This window comes from Pristiophorus japonicus, chromosome 1 (assembly GCF_044704955.1).
Source record: "Pristiophorus japonicus isolate sPriJap1 chromosome 1, sPriJap1.hap1, whole genome shotgun sequence".
Lineage (NCBI taxonomy): Eukaryota > Metazoa > Chordata > Chondrichthyes > Pristiophoridae > Pristiophorus > Pristiophorus japonicus.
Genome location: NC_091977.1, coordinates 46,793,380 through 46,807,938, shown reverse-complemented (window position 1 = coordinate 46,807,938; position 14,559 = coordinate 46,793,380). Strand labels below are relative to the sequence as shown.

The window sequence follows — 14,559 nt, the reverse complement described above, 5'->3', positions numbered from 1 at the left end:
TGTCCACACATCTATGTACCGTACTCGCATGTTGGTCAAACAACTGGAGCTGGTAGCCAACAAACTGTACATGGACAACCTTGCCCGGAGACAGGCGAGATCTAATTAAAAATGTAAAAACTGTACATTTAAAACAAAAAGCCCACACCAGCGTGTTTTTACGAATTTGGAGTGGTCTTTCATTTTTTATGATTGCATCTTTTGACCTGTGTCTATAAGAGAACAAAATTAAATGGCAATAATGTAAATGATAGACGCTGCAGTATTTGTGTTTGTGTCTGGCGGATTGTTCACATGAACCCAACCTGAACCTATGATCAGTGTGAGATTAAAACTGTATTATGGTACCACAATGTTCATTCTATCCAGCAGTACTCGTGTATAATGAGCGACCAAAGAAGAGGCTTTGACAATTTTGTTGGCTAGTTTTAAAGATCTGCTGAAACTCAAATGATGTTTATTTCCTACTGGCAAAGGCAATTTTTAATATTTAATCTTTGGCCACCGGAAAGTAATCACTTCCTCAGCTATCCTTCCGATTAAATTCATTCCTCGATCTGGTTAGCGTGAGTAGTTGCTTGAGGCGTGCAATATATTTCATGGTGACAAAGGAAAAATGTCATGAAATGCAGCATGCATCTTACTTGCTCTGTTACTAAAGGTGTGGCAACTTGTAGTTTGTAAATGCCGTCAAGATATGTTTGTTTTCTTACTCTAGAATGAAAAGGAAGTTTTAATTCTGTAATTTATTTTCTTTACTCTAAATTGAAAAAGCAGTTTTAATTCTGTAATGCACGACATAAAAACAATCCATGCAGCTTTTGACAGCCCTTTTGATTGAGAAAATAAACAGCTGTATCTCTGCTGGCTCAATCAGGTTCTCATCTGAATTAAATAAATGCAATGTAAATGTTATAAGTGCAGAATAATTACTGAGTGCTTTTGCAAAAAGAATTTTGCTGTATGCACTCAGCGCTCACACACTCTGAAATATCATTGTCCTGAAACAGTATTTAGAAGCCCTGTTTTGTTTTGATAATGCTGCTCTTGCTATTAATGTTATGTTAGAATGTTGTGCCAATTGCAATCATACTTTCAGTAATATACTTATACCTAATCCTGGTAGTGAATGCCTAGATCACTCATTTGTGGTCCATAAAATATATATTCCCCAAGGAAATATGAAGATTGCCAGAGACTGGTACTTGAAGCACAATTGCTGCTTGACTTTCAGGGCAGAGATGGTATTCACCAGCAATAAAATGAAGTATTTCAATAGTTATGGCTCCTTCATTAATAGAAATTGTTCTTGCCTCTGTAAAACATGCTTTATTGCCACAAAAGCCTTTATACAGAGGATCTCTATCTCTTCTTGAATTTTCACTTTTGTTGTGGCTTTATCATTTATGATTATCGCATTATAGTGTGCTAACTTCCAATTTTAGAAAAAATTTTTTTTATAATACATCAACAGCCAAAAGAGGATTATGTTCTCTTCTGGCTCTGATAATATCTCCCTCCTTTGTTAAATTGGAGGTCTTGGTGAAACCCTTCTGTCACCCTGATATGTTGAGTTAGATAAAAGCCAAACAGATGTTTCTGCCAAAAGATTCCTGAATGGATTTATCACAATTTCAGTTTATCTGTCCATGAGGAGGTCAGTCTTAATGACCTAGACAACGAACGTCTTATCCCAATACAAAATTGATATTTTAATCATCCGAAACAGACTCTGCTTTCTTGGAATCAATTAGTTGCTCCCTGCAAAGCCCGTCTAAAATTAAGAGACTGTCCTTGTCACTGCCTTATCATTAATACTCCCCAAGAGGAATATGCTTTTCTCTACTGGTGAGTGGGTGGGTGTTGCAGGGGAGATCTCTGCTGGTTTGCTATTTGTAGAGAAATTGTAACATGTTCTTCATACAAATATTTACAATTTCACTAGAGATGAAATAAAATCTCCTTCCACCCCTCCCCCCCCCCCCCTCCCCCAGGCAATAGAAGGTTAGCTACCTAACGAGCCAGCCAAAGAATACCCTTCCATCTTTCAAACAACACAAGCCACATTTTTCACTCCTAATCACCATAATAACAAGAACAAATTATTTTATCCTTCCAAAGACACGGCATTACCAATTTAATGATATACAGGAATAATTATTTCCCTTGTTACCTAGACCAAGGTCCAGAAAAACAATGTTTTCGCTCCATTCCTACTTCACCTAACTCACCATCTTGACTGTCGCCTTGTAGCACAATCTCTGCTGCGTGACATTTGTAGAATTCAAGCTCCACTCCTGGATTTGAGTGCATATTCTAGGCTAATATTTCGGGGAGCATTGGAGGTTCCTTTTCTTGGATGAGATGGTATCCAACTGAAGTCCTGTTCTGATAGTTCAGGGAATTGTTAAAGATCCCATGATATTTTTTGTAGAAGATTAGGGATTTCTTTCAGTGCGCTGGCAAACGTCCCTTCTCAAAACCAACACCACCAATAAATAGATTAGTCGGTCATTTATCCCATTTACTCTTTAGTGGGGCTTTGCTGTGTGCAGATGGTGCCATGTCTGCCTACATAACAAAAGTGACTGCACTTCAGGACAAGTAAGATAAGTAAGGCAAGCAAGTAAGGTGTGAAAGGCTCTGGGGCATCCCAAGAATGTGGTGAGGCACTCTACAAATGTAAACACTTTCTTGTCATAAGCTCATTTTAAGGGTGAATAAAGTCTTGAGGTTGAGTGAGTTGTGCATGTAAATTCCTGATGATTCTAGTAGAAGCAAGAACATATTTATTAATCAGCTACTGTTACAATGAAATGGACAAAATGACTAAAATTACAACTAAACTGGTCGAAATTATCATAGAGAGAGGTGACTATTAAAATTATGATTTTGTTCAACTTAGACCTCCTATTTAAAGAGTCTAAACTTCAATCGGCCTGAATCAAAATGTCAAATTCAAAACCGGGCAGTTGAGACATCTGCTGACCCACATACCTGTGCTGTTAGACCATCAGTAGGCCAACACAGACGTTCATTTGGATCTATGGAGGATCTATGGAGCGTCCTCCTCCATTTCGGATACCCCCAAAAGTTTGGCAACATCCTTCACCTGCTTCACGGTGACATGCAGGCCGTGATCCTTACCAACGGATCCATTACAGACCCAATCCATGTCCGGACCAGGGTCAAACGGGGTAGCATTATCGCTCCAACCCTCTTCTCAATCTTTCTCACCGCCATGCTCCACCTCACAATCAACAAGCTCCCCATTGGAGTGGAACTTAACTACAGAACCAGTGGGAAGCTGTTTAACCTACGCCGCTTCCAGGCCAGGTTCAAGATCACCCCAACCTCTGTCGTTGAGCTGCAGTATGCGGACGACGCCTGCGTCTGTGCACATTCAGAGGCTGAACTCCAGGATATAGTGAATGTATTCACTGAGGCATATGAAAGCATAGGTCTTACGCTTAACATCCATAAGACAAAGGTCCTCCACCAGCCTGTCACCGCCGCATAGCACTGCCCTCCAATCATCAAGATCCAGGGCACGGCCCTGGACAAGGTGGATCACTTCCCATATCTCGGGAGCCTCTTATGAACAAAGGCAGACATTGATGTGGAGATCCAGCATCGCCTCCAGTGCGCCAGCGCAGCCTTCGGCCGTCTGAGGAAAAGAGTATTTGAAGACCAGGCCCTCAAATCTACCACCAAACTCATGGTCTACAGGGCTGTAGTAATACCCGCTCTCCTGTATGGATCTGAGGCATGGGCGATGTATAGAAGGCACCTCAAGCCGTTGGAGATATATCACCAATGATGTCTCTGCAAGATCCTGCAAATCCCCTGGGAGGACAGGTGCACTAACATCAGTGTCCTCGACCAGGCTAACATCCCCAGTATTGAAGCACTGACCACGCTCGATCAGCTTCACTGGGCAGGCCACATAGTTAGCATACCAGATACAAGACTCCCTAAACAAATGCTTTATGCGGAGTTCCTTCATGGTAAACGAGCCAAAGGAGGACAGCGGAAACGTTATAAGGACATCCTCAAAGCCTCCCTGGTAAAGTGCGCCATCACCACTGACACCTGGGAGACCCTGGCCGCAGACCGCCCGAGGTGGAGAAAGTCCATCCGGTAGGGCGTTGAGCTCTTTGAGTCTCAATGCAAAGAGCATGAAGAGGCCAAGCGCAGGCAGCGGAAGGAGCGTGCGGCAAACCAGCCTTACCGACCCCTTCCCCCGACGAATGTCTGTCCCACCTGTAACAAGGTCTGTGGCTCTCGTATCGGACTGTTCAGCCATCAAAGAACTCACTTTGGGAGTGGAAACAAGTCCTCCTTGATTCTGAGGGACTGCCTATGATGATGATGATGATGATGATCATTTGGACCGCTGCCACTCTAGACTGTCAGGGACATGAACACCGATTCTATTCAGCCCCCGCCCCACCCTCCCAGATCACGTGTTGCATAGAGATCATGTACACTCTCTCAATTCGCCAAAAGAAAAATCAGGCACTGTGCATTAACACCATCTCAAAAAACAGACATAAATCGCTAAATGATACCATAAGTGTAGTAAAACATCATCTACTTTTCGTATTCTCTTCCTATGGTCCTTCAGTTAATAACACTGGCCCAGAAGGGCTCATTTAACTTTGAAATTAAGACCCTGAGCTGAAGCAGGGATTGGCTGAATTTACCTTCAGCCCAGGGAAGGGGTTCTTGGTCACCCGGTGAAGCTACTGTGGGCTGTTTTAACTGCTGCTGTGGGAGCCTCTCATTTGCTCTTGCGGGCACCATTCCGATTATGGTAACGATCCCGTCCCAGCCACACGAGATTGTGGGTCTGCATCCTTCTCCAAGATTCTGCTCTGCCACATTCCCTGGAACTCCTAGGATTTTGGGGCCAAGATGTTTGCGTCAGCGATGATGGGATTAAGACATTTACCATTTTTCCTTGCTTCGCGCGTCAGAATGCTGCGTTATTGAATGTGTGCCAGATTACTTTTTTTGTTATTGAACTTTGATCAAGGGTACAACTAAGCCAATATGAAAATTGTAACTATGCACATCTTTTCTTTGCCAAAGTCAACAGTTACTATTAATTATTTCTATCCTGCGGTAATATTATTGTGCTTTTAATGTGCTTATAGTTTCAGCAGGTAAAATAAGAATCACAAACTTTGTTTGAACCTGTATTTTAATATTTAGTAATATATGCTGAGAATACACGGTATAGCATTCAGAATTTAAGTTTATTTAAAAAAAAAAAGGTTTATTGTGCCTTAACTTTTCAAATACTAGCTATTATAACTTCTGAAGAACAGTTCTTGTAGATATAAAATAAACTTGGTTTGACTGTATTGGAGGATTCTCCTTCTTAGGCAGTCCCTTGGAGTCGAGGATGACTTGCTTCCACACTAAAAATGAGTTCTCAGGTGACTGATGAGTATGCGGGACCTACAATCTCTGTCACAGGTAGGGCAGACGGTGGTTGAAGTGACGGGTGGGTGGGATGCTTGGGTTGTCGTGCGCTCCTTCCGCTGTCTGCACTTAGCCTCCACTTGCTCCCGGCGAAGAGACTCGAGATGTTCGGCGCCTTCCCAGATGCTTCTCCTCCACTTTGAGCAGTCTTGGACCAGGGATTCCCAGGTGTCAGTGGAAATGTTGCAGTTTTTTCAAGGAGGGTGTCCTTGAAGTGTTTCCTCTGCCCACCTGGGGCTCGCTTGCCATGTTGGAGCTCCGAGTAGAGCGCTTGTTTTGGGAGTCTCGTATCGGGCATGCGGAAGATGTGGCCCGTCCATCGGAGCTGATCGAGCGTGGTCAATGCTTCGATGCTGGGGATGTTGGCCTGAGCGAGAACTCTGATGTTGGTGCACCTATCCTGCCAATGGATTTGCAGGATCTTGAGGAGGCAGGATGATCAAGAGATGGCGTGAACCCCAGTTTAGTATACCTGAAAGTCACCACATGGGGGTCGATTTTACCCCACCCATCCAGTGGGAGAGGGGACTTTAAAATCAATCAATTCGACATCGCCATTTTCCAGCTGCAATCGCCCACGCCACAGATTTTAACTGTTCACTTCACTTTGGTGGCTGAGACAGGCAAGTGCCTCATGAGTGCATGCAAATTGGGGCCCTATGCTGTGATTAGGACCCTGATGTGATTTTAACTGGTGGATAAAAGCCCTTCCCCGTGGCCAACCCGCTGAGTAAAACCTCACGGGATTGGCTTCAGGCACTGACTGACTCAGTGGAAGCATGATTCAACGGGGTACTCACATGAAGGGGATCTGTGTGCGATTGTGCTTAGTGAGTTTCGAAGCAATTGTCCACCTTGGATGGAGTTTGCTTTTTTTTGCCTTACTTACCCTTATCAAACTCTTGGAGGTTATCACGGGTGCCATTTTTGCTTCATTTCTGTCAAGTATGCACTTTTGGGATCACTACCACTAGTTGGCGTCACTGTTGGAGGCCATTGGGCTGTACGCATGTGTATGCAGCCCAAGTATAAAAGGCCAGCCATTTTGTACATTGTCACTTTGGGCCTTAATAAAGCAGAGCCAAGGTCATACCTCTTGGAGTTAAACAGTACTCAGTCAAACAGTCATTGCATGCACAACATTTGGCAATGAGGCAACAAGAACCTTTGCATGCAAAAATGAGCACAATTGGATTGTTGGAGGGATTTGTGGCAGGAGAAGATTGGGCAGACTTTGTGAGCTGTTTGAGCCAGTTCTTCATGGCCAACAAAATGGAGGAGGTCAGCGACGCAGATTGGCGCCGGGCGGTGTTCCCCACGGTTTGCGGTCCAAAAATTTATGATCTGATAAAGAATCTACTCCTGCCTGTGAGTCCAACAGAGAAGACGTATGAAGAATTGTGTACACTGGTACAGGACCACCTTAAGCCAGATGAAGGCTTCATCATCTCGAGATACAGATATTACACGCACATTCGCTCAGAGGGCCAGAATGTGGCGGAATTCGTTGCCGACCTGGGACGTCTAGCGGGACCGTGTAAGTTTGGTGCTGTGTTGGCAGACATGCTGCGGGACTTCTTTGTAATCGGCATCAACCACGAGGTAATCCCGCGTAAACTACTGGTGGTGGAGACGTTGGACTTGAACAGGGCCATCACGATCGCTCAGTCATGCATGACGATGGATAGAAGTCTATAAAGCAGGTATCAGTGAAAAATCGAAACTCGGCAAGTACTGTAAATATGATTGATTTGCTGTTCGGCAGAGCGGCATTTGGCAGGGCCTACCCGACTGCGTACGCGAAACCTGTGGCTGCCCAAAGTGCGCCAGTGGGAATGCATCCAAATTCTCCATGTTGGCGTTGTGAGGGAAATCACCGGCATCAGCAGTGCTGATTTAAGCAATATAGTTGCAAACGCTGTCTGAGAGTGGGGCATCTCCAGCGCAAGTGTCTGCAGATGAGCAAGCGTGCTGCAATACACCACATGGAGGATGATGGTCAGACTAGCGCGGATCCGGATATGCAATCCATAATACCAGAGGAGGAAGTGTATGGACTGTACTCGTTCCTAACTAAGACCAAACCGATAATCACCGTGAAAATTAATGGGGTGCCGGTATCGATGGAACTGGACACGGGTGAGTCAATCGATTAATGAGCAAGAGGGCATTCGACAAGCTGTGGGCTACTAAGGCTGTGAGGCCCAGGCTGAGTCCAGTCAATGCCAAATTGCGCATGTACACCAAAGAACTCATAACGGTGATTGGCAGTGCCACAATTAAAGTGTCGTATGATGGTGTGATTCACGAGTTACCGCTATAGATTGTCCCCAGGCAATGACCCAATGCTGTTCGGCAGGAACTGGCTTAAAAATCAGATGTGATTGGAACGACATCAAGGCGTTGTCGTCGGAGAAAGATACATGTGCCCAAGTACTGAGCAAGTTCCCCTCGCTGTTCGAACCAGGCATCGGCAACTTCACGGGAGCCAAGGTGCACATGTGGACCCTGATGCAATACCAGTCCATCATAAAGCTTGGGCAGTTCCATATATGATGAGGGAGAAGGTCAAAATTGAACTGGACAGAATCCAGCGTGAAGGAATCATATCACTGGTTGAATTTAATGAATGGGCCAGCCCCATTGTTCCTGTGCTGAAAAGTGATGGCAGAGTCAGAATCTGTGGAGACTACAAGGCTACGATCAACAGGGTTTCGAAACAGGATCAGTACCCGTTACCAAAGGTTGGTGACTTGCTTGCAACGCTAGCCAGGGGGAATTCGTTCACCAAACTGGACTTGATGTCAGCCTACATGACACAGGAGCTGGTCGAGACGTCGAAGAGACTTATGTGCATCAACACACATAAAGGACTGTTTATTTATCACAGGTGCCCCTTTGGAATTCGCTTGGCTGCAGCAATATTTTAGAGGAACACGGAGAGTACTGAAGTCTGTTCCCAGAACCGTCGTGTTCCAAGATGGCATCCTGATCACAAGTCGTGACTCCGAGGAACATCTGAACAACCTGGAAGAGGTTCTACATCGTCTGGAGAAAGTGGGACTCAGACTGAAATGCTCGAAGTGCGTCTTCATGGCACCAGAATTCAAATTCCTGGGGAGGAAAATTGCTGCTGACGGCATCAGACCCATGGACGCGAAAACCAAGGCCATCAAGAATGTACCCAAGCCGCAGAATGTGACGGAGCTGCGTTTGTTCCTGGGTCTACTCAACTACTTTGGTAACTTCCTACCTAAATTGGGCACCTTATTTGAACCACTGCACATGCTGCTAAGAAAAGGTGACAACTGGTTCTGGGGTGTGTCTCAAGAGAGCTTTTGAGAAAGCCACTAATCTGCTTTGCTCTAACAAACTGCTGGTATGTTATGACCCATGTAAACGTTTAGTATTGGCCTGTGATGCTTCGCCATATGGAATTGGTTGCGTACTCCAACAAGCTAATGAGTCGGGTAAACTTCAACCAGTCGCGTATGCTTCAAAAAGTTTGTCTAAAGCAGAAAGAGCCTACAGAACGGTAGAGAAAGAAGCACTAGCCTGTGTGTATGGGGTTAAAAAGATACATCAGTACCTGTTTGGTCTTCAGTTTGAACTGGAGACAGAGCACAAGCCGCTCATTTTCACTGTTCTCTGAAAACAAAGGTATCAATACCAATGCTTCATCCTGCATCCAGAGTTGGGCGCTGACATTATCCGCTTAGACCTGGCACCGAGAATTGTGCTGATGCTTTGAGCTGTCTGCCATTGTCCACTCCGGAGGTGGAAACGCCACAACCGGCGGACCTATTGTTAGTTATGGATGCTTTTGAGAGTGAAGAAACCCCTGTCACGGCTCAACAAATTTAGACCTGGACCAGCCAGTACCCGATTTTATCAGTGGTGAAGAGTGCATCCTCCAAAGGTGATTGGTCTGCCATACCCAAGCAAATGTGCGAGGAGACCAAACCTTACATTCGTCACAAAGACGAACTGTCTATTCAGTTGGATTGTATACTGTGGGGCAATCGTGTTGTTATGCCAAAGAAAGGGAGAGAGAAATTTGTACGTGAGCTACGTAGCTCAAATCCCGGCATTGTAATGATGAAAGCCATCGCCAGATCTCGTGTATGGTGGCCGAGAATTGACTCTGAGCTGGAATCATGTGTGCATCAGTGCAACACTTGCTTGCAGCTCAGCAAAGCACCAGCGGAATCGCCGCTGAGTCTGTGGTCATGGCCGTCCAAACCATGGTCCAGGATCCACATAGACTTTGCAGGTCCCTTCCTGGGGAAGATGTTTTTAGTAGATGCATATTCGAAGTAGATAGTGTATAATCATGTCATCCAGTACATCCACAGCTACCATTGAGAATCTGTGTCATATTCGCGACTCATGGTCTGCCTGACATCGTTGTTAGCGATAACTGATCGTGCTTCACCAGTCAGGAGTTTCAAGAGTTCATGAAACTCAATGGTATCAAACATGTAAGGTCAGCACCATTCAAACCTGCATTCAATGGACAAGCAGAACGTGCTGTCCAACTCACAAAGCAGAGTATGAAGCGAGTAACCCAAGGTTCATTGCAGACCCGCCTGTCATGCATACTGCTTAGTTACAGGACAAGACCACACACGCTTACCGGGGTCTCACCTGCTGAACTAATGATGGAGAGGTCTTAAGACAAAGCTATCTCTTGTACACCCTGCCTTGAATAATCATGTTGAATATAGAAGACAAAGTTAGCAAGGGTATCACGATCATGCAGCTGTGTCATGCGATATTTCTGTAAATGATCCTGTATATGTTCTGAATTATGGTCAGGGTCCCAAGTGGATCACTGGTATTGTCATGGCCAAGGAGGGCAACAGAGTATTTATTGTCCAGCTCAAAAATGAGCAAACATGCAGTAAACATATGGATCAGACAAAGCTGCGGCACACAGACGAACCAGAACAGGCGGAGGAAGAGACAATCGACGACCAACCAACCTACCCCCAGTCATCATTGGACTCTGTGGTCATCAGTGAATCTGGACTTTCAATCCCTGACATGGCCATTGCCACTCCCACCAGGTCAGCCACCCAACCACCAGTCACAACAGGCTCTGAACATTCACCCAAGGTTGGAGTTGAACTGAGACGGTCAACCTGGGAGCGTAAAACACCAGACGTCTTAATTTGTAAAAGACTGTGTTAATATCTCAGAGGTGGTGTATTGTCATGTATGCACTTTTGGGATCACTAGCCACTAGATGGCGTTACTGTTGGAGGCCATTGGGCTGTATGTACGCATGTGTGCAGCCGAAGTATAAAAGGCCAGCCATTTTGTATATTAGTCACTTTGGACCTTAATAAAGCAGAGCAAACGTCATACCTCTTGGAGTTAAACAGTACTCAGTCTAACAGTCATTGCATGCACAACAATTTCTTTGGAGCAGCAGCAGCCTCAATGACTGGGATTGAGCAGCTCATCATGAGCATGGGGGCATAGGTGGTTTTCAAAGTCATCACTGACCTGAACCTTTTTGCCTCTGCCTCCTTCTAGGCTGTTACAGGGGACATCACCCGCATCTCCTAGTCTGCACAAGCGGGATGCCAATGCCCTATTTGCCAAGGCCAGCAAACCTATCACCTTTCCTGTGATTACCAACACTCGGATTGAGAGAGCTCTGGGAGTGGTTGGCTTTCCTTGTGTGAAAGGCATTCTAGACTGCACTCATGCAGCCATCAAGGCACCAGAAGCCTTCGCTGCCAGGAAAGGCTGTCACTCAAGGTGTTGATCACCGCAGGAGGGTCCCGCAAGTCTCTGCCAGTTTTGCAGGCAGCTGTTATGACGGCTTCATGCTGCGGCACTCGTGTTGCTCATGTGGGAACTCTCGAGACGAACGTGGCCGGCAACTCCTGAGTGCTTGAACCTGTGGAGGCCCAGCTGCAGACTGCAGCACTTCAGCTGCTGCTGGGCCAGCCTGACCCAGCTGGCTTTGTGACACCCGTGGCGGGTGTTGGTTAAAGGGGTGGCGAGCGAGGGCAACATGTGCCGACTCCACTGCCACTCCCGGGTGACTGCAGCTCAATCATTCGAAACTGATCTGGGGGAGAGCAGACTGAAGGAGATGAACGGCTCCTAGAAGAGTGATGATGCTGTGCGAGATGACAGAATACAAGCTGAAAGCGGACTCCTTCATATTTTCAGCCTTGGTGATGAAACCCCGTGGCTGTCTTCCAATACCTCGTGAGGCGAGCAGTTTTCTTTTCATAGCTGGGCTCCTGAAGTGCACATCTCTGCCCTCCTCAGCAAAGCTGGGAGAGTGCCTTGCCCTTTAGTGAGTGGTCTCCCAGGCTGTCCTTGCCACCAATTCCTGCTCACTTCTGCTGGCTACGTCACCACCTGCAAACCCCTGTGATTCAATTACGAACCCACCCCCAGTGCCAATATCTGTGCTGGTGCTTGAAAGGGATGTAGCACATGACCGTGCTCCTTTAGAATGATTGTCTACTCTGAGGTGTCGTCTTCATGAGGCTTTTACCGGTGAGAAGGAGCTAGAGGAAAGAGAAAAGGGACATGGGTTAGCCTGGCACTGACGGGCTGCACAGTAGCAAATGATGAGCTTGGCAATGCTGCATCATGTTGTCAAACCTGTAGAAATATGCATCCTTCTCTGCACAATGACATTACAGAGCAGTGCAATTTATCTCATTATGTTTGCAAACAAAGAAAGGTTAATCAAATGGTTTCTTTTCCTACCGATTCTTTCCTGTAGTCTTTTGAAGGTGTAGACTCCTTGCTGAAGTGCAGTTCATAAAGTGCCAAGTTCACACGTACACACGCACTTCCAGCAGAGTTTGCTGGCTACCGATCAAGAGCAGGAACTGTGGCTGATTATTCCCCTCCTTAACCCTGAGGCACTGAGACCAATGGAGCACCCCTACCGCCATCCAGGCTGAGATTAGCTAAATTAGCATGGAACTGAGAAACCAAACCTGGAGTCTCCCTTGGCTGAATAGCTTAGCTACTCACTGACTTAACCAGTTGTGCTATTGGTGGATGTATTGATTGGAAACAATTAAAGGGAGCGCCAAGAGAAAACTAAAGGACAATTTGCACTTATTTCTATTTATAACATGGAGGATCATGGGCCAGTTAAGTAGGACATATTTCTTTAAATCCTGGTTTCCTAGAACAATGTTAACGTGGCAATCGATTAGTCCAGAAATATTTAAAATGTGGTTGGACAGCAATTGTAACTTTGTGTGAAGAATGCATGAACTATTGAGCACCATCAATAGATTGATCATCCTCCATTCATATCACCTTGTTACTCTACAGTGAACAACATGTTGTGCCATTAGCCTGGAATCTCAGTTACAATTGATTAAACACAGTCATATGTATAAAGGCTCATTATTGCTTTAATAGAACATAGGAACGGGAGGAGGCCATTTAGCCTCTCGAGCATGTTCCACCATTCAATGAGATCATGGCTAATTTGTGACCTAACTCCATATCTCTTTGCCCCATATCTCTTAATACCTTTGGGTAGCAAAAATCTCTCCATCTCCGATTTTAAAATTAACAATTGACCTAGCATGAGCTGCCAGTTGCAGAAGAGCGTTCCAAACTTCTACCACCCTTTGCTGTAGAAGTGTTTCCTAACTTCACTCCTAAAAGTCCTGGCTCTAACTTTTAGGCTTTGTCCCTCAGTCTTCAGTAAAGCTTAATTGATCGGGTAGAGACCGAGGAACTATTTCCTCTGGTGGGTGAGTCTAGAACAAGGGGGAATAACCTGAATAGTAGAGCTAGGCTGTTCAAGGGTGATCATTTCAGAAAGCACTTCTTCATACAAAGGGTCATGAAAATCTGCACTCTTCCCTAAAACGCTCTCTGATCCCGTTTTAAATGTTTCTGGACTAATCGACTGCCACTTTATGATTTTCATTTTAGTTTATTGGCATTTTTTTTCCGATATTAAAAATATTTTAGCACTCTATCTAATCAGCGAGGCAATGCTACCATTGCGTCATTAATTACATCATTGCCAATATGTGATTTGCCTTAAGAGATCACTTACTAGTTGACAGTGCCTCTTTAAATTTCACTGTTTTCCCCCATCAACTGATTTCAAGCAAACATGACTGGAGGACAGCCTGATATCTGTTGGCGGTGTCCAGCTGGAATGACCACAGTGCTTGTTGGTGATCGTTGCTTGTTTTTGTATTTGTCACAGAAACACATCGTAATTGTGCTCTGCTGGCAACAGTAGCGGACTATTTCCTCTGGGTTACAAGGCGAGCTCGTGAAACCCAGTGGCAGCATAGCCCTGTAATTTTGGCCCTGGCACCGAGTAATTGTTACTTCTATAACTCCTAATGTGGTATTCCAGATCTATTTATGTCTTTTTTTAAAAATACTAGTTTGCCCTCATTTGCAGCTTCATTCCCTTCCACTATTCTTGCTTTATTTCCAACTGAAATTTTTCACGTCATGCATACCTCTATATTTATATATATATATAAATATATAATACCTATATATAAGCAGATGTGGGGATAGTCAAACTTAGCCCAGTGACTGCAGATCTTTTAAATAATCTTGTTGCATCTGTCAATCACAGATTTAAATAAGAAGTGATGTAATGTCAGAATGGTTATGCTGACAGCTTAGCAACTTTAAGCATTCCTCTGTGACATCTCTTGGCTTCCTGTGCAGTCAATCATATAAATTCCTTGTCACACCTTCCCCCCCCCACCCCCCCACCCCCATTCATTTGGGGTCATGTGCCTGTGTGACTTTATCGGCGGAGCATTGCAATGTTATATAGAAATTGCAATGCAGAAACAGGCCATTTGGTCCAACCAGTGCATGTAATTAAGAAGTAGACATCATCCCATGTGCTCGCCCTGTTTCCATGACTTTATCTCCATGTCCCTGGAGGGGCCCTGGTTTTCCTTGTTTTCCTTGTGGGGCCCAGAGGAACACTCCTGCTTTTAGCATCACAAAGGGAAATTTTAGACTTGCCAGAAGGACCTCTTCTGTCTTCAGACTAGTTACAGACCTGCTTCTCCTGAGCAGGTA

At 45.1% G+C, this 14,559-nt stretch overlaps 1 protein-coding gene across 4 annotated transcripts in view; it reads left to right on the top strand.

Moving 5' to 3' along the window:
- Positions 1-14,559, top strand: part of sorbs2b (sorbin and SH3 domain containing 2b) — a 344,867-nt gene that overhangs the window by 39,175 nt on the left and 291,133 nt on the right. The gene's annotated exons all lie outside the window — the stretch shown is intronic.